The sequence below is a fragment of the Moschus berezovskii genome, chromosome 22 (assembly GCF_049115385.1).
Source record: "Moschus berezovskii isolate FMDL1 chromosome 22, NW_MosBer_1.0, whole genome shotgun sequence".
NCBI lineage: Eukaryota > Metazoa > Chordata > Mammalia > Artiodactyla > Moschidae > Moschus > Moschus berezovskii.
In genome coordinates, this window is record NC_142481.1 from 25263462 (window position 1) to 25270802 (window position 7341).

Sequence of the window (7341 nt, forward strand, 5' to 3'; positions counted from 1 at the left end):
TCAATATCTGTATTGATTATTCATTGTGAGGGAGTCGTGTGTCTTTGGTGATCCAGCTTGCAGAGGTAGCAGCCAAAGCCTGCTGCAGGGGAGAAAAAACAACAGAGGCGAAAGGGACCCAGCTCTTGCTGGGTCTGCGGCTGTCGGCAACACAGAAGGGAAGAAAGAGGAAGGCGCTGGCAAACGAAGGAGCGGATGAGGGTGGAGGAGAAAGAGGGAGCAACAGCAAGAAAAACCAAGCCATGGCTGCACATCTGGTCCCAGGGCTTGGCTGGGAGGAAACCCCCATCTTGGGTCTGCTGTTCCGTGCACGCTGCCCTGGGCTCCCTCTGCTTGGGGAGCCAGAAGTGACTCACAGTTTTGGTATCTCCTACGTAAGAGCTTTGGGGGGATTCCTTGGCTTGCTGACAGGAGAGGAGGAAAGCAGCAGCAGTGAGGTAAAACACGATTACTTCCAACTGCCTGGCGGAGGACACGCAGTCGCTTGGCTTGCCTGGAACAGCTTGCAGCTCTGTGATGGCACGCGGAGGGAGAATAATTAAAAAGGCCAGCATCACTTACTAAGTGAGTAAATACAAAGCCGTTCCAAACGTGCTCTCCAGCTAATGAGAAGCTGTAATTTCTTAGACTTCAAGGCAAAGCAAGACAGTGATGGGCTCCGTGGAGTGCGTGTTTGCGTGGAGATGGGGGTGGGGGGGGTGGTGTTGGTGGTGGAGATAAATCGACTAATTGTTGGCCATGTTTAAAAAAGGGATTACTGGAAAAGACAGTGAAATGATGACAGGAAAACATCTTGGACAAGAGCCAAAAAAAAAAAATCGAGGCAAATCAAGTCCGCAGCTTGGAGAAAACACCCATCGCTCCTGTCGGAAGCTCCCACAGGAATTGCCCGGTGTTCCTCAGCCAAAAATGGAATATTGTGTGGGCACCAGGGGTCAGGACCAGGGTCCTCCAGAGTAGCCAGAGGAAGGAACCATGGCATGCCAGATTACACGGTTATGTCACACTTTGAGAAAACAAAATATTAAAAACCAACCTTTCCTTTCTTTTTAACTGGAACTCCTGCTTGCTCAAAATAGCTTCTGTCTATTCAAAGCAACCCCTAAATGCGCCTTCTGATAACAGGAGCTGCTGATTCTGTTTGTCTCCAGGAAGCTGCTGCAATGCTACAGAAAAATGCTGGGAAAAGGAGGCTGAGGAAATTCAGTTTTCTGATGACTGGGCACTAGGCAAAATGTGCCAGGTGACTGTCTTTGCCATTTGGACCGCCATGTGGGAGCGAGTTTGGGATTCTTCTTCCATTGTCACCCAGCTGTGGCTTGGTGAGTCCAAAACCAACCAGGATGAAATACTCGTTTAACACAGGGTTCCAAACACACCATGACAAAGTGGGTACCCCAAGGAATAAAATGAACTGGCTCTTTCTTCTTTCTGGGTGTTCAGTTAACTGAGCTATCTGGTGCCCCTACAGATGAGTAAAGGTTTTTTTTTTTTTCGTAAGGATTTCTGGGACTGGAAGGTCAATAGAAAGATGTGTTCCTTCTCACTGGGGATTTACTCTTCATATTGCTTCCTTATTTCAGATACCTCAGTACAGTGCAAGTTTCCTGAGCAGGAGACATACATCCTGCAGAAGTGTGCCTTGGAGACTCAAAGGAGGAGAAATTAAGCCAGTTGTGGATGACTTGGATATCTTACACTGCATGTCTTCAGCATTCACACAGAGACCTATGTCTGTAGGGTCTGTGTGTGTGTGTATGTGTGTTTGCATGTGACAGAATCTTGTAGAGTGTGTGCTCACATGTGTATGGCTATGTTGTCTGTGTGTCTTTAGAGAGGAAGGAAGAGAGTCAAGTCAGAGCAGACGGAATGTTGGGGCATTTATGTAATTCATGCAGAGACTGTTCAACGCTGCAAGGCAGACAGCCACCCATTCCTGGACTCTGCTGCTCTGGAGGGCCTGTACGGACCTGATCTGAATGTTAAACGCAGGAGATGAAATTAGCATACTAACCAAGGATGTCAACCCCTCCCTGCAATCAGTAAATGGCCGTCTCCTCTCTTTAAAGCCGGCACTGCTATGCGCGCCAGCCACTTAACCATGTCCTCTGTCAGGTCCCTTTTTGTGTTTGTTTTTTTGTTTTTGTTTTTTGATGAAAGACTGGAAATTCATTAATGAGGAGGGAAGGAAGGGCTTCAAGGGGCTGTAATGAAAACAAATGATCCTCTTTAAATCTCATGTCGGCCAAAGCCAAGGTTGAGGAGGGGGTTTGCTTTCTGTTCTGGGGCTGGAGAATAGGAAATTCCACAGACAACAGACCACTTGACAAGAGCCCAAGAATGCACTTCTTGGGAATTTCTTCTGTGTGGCAAAAACCAGCCATGGCCAGTAAGTCTGTGTTAATAAAACTGAGAATGAGCTTTATCTTCTGAACTGTAAAGTGTGGTCTACCAGATGTCTTTCCATGCCGTCACAGGTCATCAGAGTTTCTTGACCTTGTGGGGCTAGGAAGAGCCTTCTGGAATCTTTTGGCTGCTTGCCTCAGCTTTTGAAGTAATACAGTTTTTTCTTTGGGGCTGTGCTTTTGGCCTTTCCCAAAGGAAGTTGTTGCTTTTATTTTAATCTCTATCACACAACTAAGTGCACAAAGGCAAAGCTTTAACTCCCACTGCTGTAGAGCCCTATACTAGGGCAGACAGAATGTTAGGAGCTGACAAGCCCAGGTATCTGGACTTCCTTTTTCTTTGTTTCAGTCACTATCGTTAGAAACAAACTTCACCCCTTCCGTTGTGTTATACTTGGTTTGACTTTAAGCCAGGGGTCACACACTTTGAAATCTCCAGGGATCTGTGGGTACCAGCCTGAGGAGGCATGGGGTCACAAAGAGTCAGACACAACTGAGTCACACACACACACACACACACACACACACACACAGGGCTTGGGATGACATGGAGACAGAGCCATTTGTTTTTATTTAGGGGAATAAAGGCCCTGCCTTGTGTTGCCTGATCTTCCAATGTTCTAAGAGGCAGTAGAAATTGGTATGTTTAAATATAAAAAAATATCAAATTTTAAATATTGGCTGTTATTACTGTTATTTTCCAAACAGTCTACAGATCAAATAAAGCACATCTGTCTGTGGGGACAGCCTGGGCCTACAGTGTGCTGGTTTGCAATCTTCATTTTAGTCTAAAATAGCTACCACAGGTGTTTTTTGTTAACTTTGTAGTTTTTTAAATGCCAAGTCTTTCTGAGAAATGTTTTAATTAAAAAATATAGATATAAGCAACTGCATGGCAAATATCATAGGAGTGTGTTTTGTTGGACCGAGAGGGAAGTGCTAATTTAAAACAATCAAGTGGGGAAGGAAATGGATATTCGGAGGGCCTGTTGGTCTGCTGGTCACTGGCACCTCAGCAGGCAGGGTCTAATGTCTTCATTATCTAAGGTAGAGATCACACAACAGAGATTTTTCTCAAAGGTTATAACTGGGAGGATTAAATATCTAGAAAGAAATATGTTTCCATGTGTATCCCTACCAATTTCTAAGATAGTGATTAGTCCTATTTTAACATAAAAAAAAATTTAAAAACATTTCTCTTCTTATTTATCCACAGAACTCTTCATTGCAAGTAAGTAGGAAAAAATAAAAAAGATAGAAATCCCCAGAAAAGAGAGATCCTGCCTTTAGTTTGGAAGATAGCTTTTCCACGGCATCTGAAATAACTTCAACCGGAAAAGGCACCCCAGCAAACGATGAAGGACAGCAAGAGGGCCCATCACACAATTGCACAGGGCTTTCCAATTTCCAGGGTGCTCTTCACACGTATTATGCTGTTTAATTCTCACCACAACCAGGCAAGATAGTTAGTATTTAGCTTATTTTATAGATGAGGATCCTAGGCTCAGAGAGGTGATGAAATTGCCTAAGGTTGTAAGCTAGCAAGAGGCATTCACAGGTCCTCTGAGTCTTAATCTGATTCCATTTTATTGTTTGTCATAGGTTCTCATAAAACATCCTCTTCAGAAGCCCTGACCTGATGCATCCTGTATTCTTGATCCTCTATCGTTCCCCCACCTCACTTCTTCGCTATGAAATTTGCATCTTATCATCTGTGTAATCTGTAGTCATGTGCAATTTGAAAATGTTCCCTGTGTCCTGCCAGCAATTAAGAGCCACTGCTAAGTTCCAACTGGCAGTGGCAGGAACCCTCCTAAACTTTCCACTCCCTGCTGTCTGCTCCTATCTCCTTCTTTCTTGAAAATCTAGTTTAGCCAAAGGTTGGTCTACACATGCTGTGTCTTTACTTTATCCCCTTTTGCATCTCTACCGGAACACTGTTTTCATTTCTACTGCCCCATTTTACTGCTCAGGTCAGTGTTGTTGTTTAGTTGCTAAGTCGTGTCCAATGTAGCCCACCAGGCTCCTCTGTCCATGGGATTTCCCAGGCAAGAATACTGGAGTGGGTTGCCATTTCCTTCTCCAGGGGATCTTCCTGGCTCGGGGATCGAGTCCATGTCTTCTGCACTGCAGTCAGATTCTTTACCACAGAGCCACTAGGGAAGCTCAGGTCATTAATGCCCAGTTAAACTGTGCTTTTCTTCCTGGCATGGTTGGATCCCACAGACCATTCAGACCATTCAGAAGAGTGGCACTCTTCTCCTCTGTCATTTCTGACTCTGTTCTATGTTAGATTTCCTTCATTTATGGCTGCATTACCTCAGACTTGACTTTCTTTTTAACCCCTTAAATATTAGTGCTCCCAAAGAGTGCTTCTGTGGCTCTCTTCTGTACACACTTAGCTTTGTGCAAATGTAAACCCAATAGTTATCTATGAACCGATCATCAAATTATCACTTCCAGCCCAAACCAGTCTCCTGAATCAGCCCCAGATAGTGAGCTGTCTGTTGACCTCTCCTTGGACTGGTCCTTGGTACCTCCAACTCAGTACACCCTGAACAGCACTCATTGTAGTTTCTGAATCTGTTCTACCTCTGCATCCCTTTCCCCTGTTTCCTCCCATTGCCAACTGCTGTTTAGGTGGTTCTCTCAGGTCCACTTTCCTAATTGCTGTCCAAACCTGCTCCTTCACTCCCTTCCTACTGCTCCTCTCTAGGCTTATTTCCCCAGTGGCTTTTCTAACACACAGTGCATTCTCTGCACTACTTCTAAGTGACCTAGAGAAGGTGCAGATGGGATTATTTTGCTTGCCTCTGTGAAATCCAACAGTGGATTCCACTTTCCTAACTTAGCCTTCAAGCCTCCTCATGATCTGGGTCTTGCATCTCCCCAGCTTTCTCTCTTGAACCTCTTCCATCACCTGCTCTGTGCCCTATGGCATGGGTCTCCAACCTCCAGGACCTAATGATCTGAGGTGGCACTGATGTAATAATAATATAAGTAAAGTACACAATACATGTAACATGCTTGAATCATTCCGAAAACGTCTCCTCCCTCCCTGGTCTGTGGGAAAATTGTCTTCTATGAAACCAGTCCCTGGTGTCAAAAATGCTGGGGACCACCATTAGGTCAATCAGCAGTCTTAGCTCTTTCACACCTCTAGGGTTTCACAGAATGTTCCTGCCTCCTAGAATGCTCAGCTCCACTTCTTACACTTTTTCTTCTTCACTTCTAAGATTCTATTCCAGGAAGAGGCATTACCACCCCCCTACCCCCCAACAAGTCTACCACTTTGGGTCTGTGCTGCCACAAGCCCCCCACCCGCCCCATCTCTCATGGCATTTACCCCAGTTTTACAATAATCAGTTTCTCCTACCTGACTGTGAGACGCTTAAAGGCAGAAACTCTGCCCTTTATTCCTGTGTTCCCAACACAGGTCCTGGCATACACTGTGTACGTAAGAAATTAATATTACTATTTTTGTTCTCAGTATCATAAATAACACTTTTTTTATCTGTAAGATTATAGGTCCCCCAAATAATCAAACTGAGGGAAATACAGCAACCATTTCCCATAGTGAAAAAAGGATTTCCGATGGCGCAGTTCTCACTTACATCAGCTTTTTGACTTTTGTCAGGTGAGAAATGAACACTGGGGTGGTCTTTAGGTGTTTGCGGATGTGGTAGAAACTTTGGAGTTAATTAGAAGCTCTGGCCAAAGCTGAACTTCCTTTGTGGAGTTCCTGGGAGGAAACACTAAATTAACAGTTCAGGGTTACTATTAGAAAAATAGCCTGTTTCCCTTAGGCTACACCTCCAAGAGCTTGTTCTCTTCCCTGCCACTTCTGAGATGTTTGCACGTTCTTCTAGAGCTGGTTGCATCTGCCCTCTTAACCCCGGTCTTTCCATCTGAGGTAATCCCAAGTAGCCCCGAGGTCAAAGACTGCTAAATGCTCCTTTTGCATATCTTCCTGCAGCAGCAGGTTCTGGAGCACTCAATTAATACTGAATTGAATAGTGAGAAAAAAAATTCCATACCATAAAAGGAGGAATGAGGATGGTTTTGTAAGTCTCCATCTCCTATGAGGCAGAAAATAGCGTGAAATCACTAGTAGCAGTCCCAAGAAAGATCTTAAGACAGCATTAGGAATTTCTAAATTTGAAAAGACAGTTTGTTCTTATTATTCTTGGTGTTTATGTTCTATAAAGTCACCAGAGACTTTGAATTAGCAGAAACTGAACCATGACTCCTAACCATGGGTTAGGTTCCTTTGAGCCTCTGATCACAAAATTTTTGTCAACTGATCAATATATAACTTTGTTTTATGTGTGTTATTGTTTAAAGATACCTTATCTAATATATATTGTTAAATTATTAGCATTGAACTCATGGCCAGTAGCACTGTAACTCAGATTGAACATTGAACTCATGGCCAGTAGCACTGTAACTCAGATTGAAGCTTACCTAGTACCTATGGTTTCTCTGTACATCACAGCCTTTTTGAGTTTAAGAACACAGACAGCATTTCAGCATTGTGCTTGGGAACCACTTTTAATAGTGAACCAAAAGTACAATAAGTGAAAAACGTGATATTAAATAGTGAAGAGAACACCAGGTCATAGGATGAAAGTTGAAACCAGACAGAATGTTGCTTCATTCAACCTTAGCTGGGATGTGCAATTTAGATGACTCAAAACTGTTTGCTTCCACCAATGACTATGAAAACACTGCAAGTATTGATTTGGGATTTACAAAAAATTTAAGTGAGTAGGTGATTTTGCAAATACAGAGTCTGCGAATAAAGAGGATTGACTGTACTGCTAGAATATATTGATGAAACAGTAGAGCTTTTGCTTCCAAACAGATTAGGATTTCCAAATAGATTAGGATGACCTTGTTCACAGCACAATTCTGACTTTGGAGTCCATTCTTTACT

At 43.6% G+C, this 7341-nt stretch overlaps 1 long non-coding RNA gene across 1 annotated transcript; it reads left to right on the forward strand.

Annotated features, from left to right (window-relative positions):
• Nucleotides 1-339: 339 nt before the first annotated feature.
• Nucleotides 340-1735, forward strand: LOC129546236 (uncharacterized). Its single transcript, XR_008683845.2, has 3 exons — nucleotides 340-564; nucleotides 1152-1322; nucleotides 1584-1735. It is a non-coding gene; the product is annotated as an uncharacterized LOC129546236 (long non-coding RNA).
• The last annotated feature ends 5606 nt before the right edge of the window (nucleotides 1736-7341 follow it).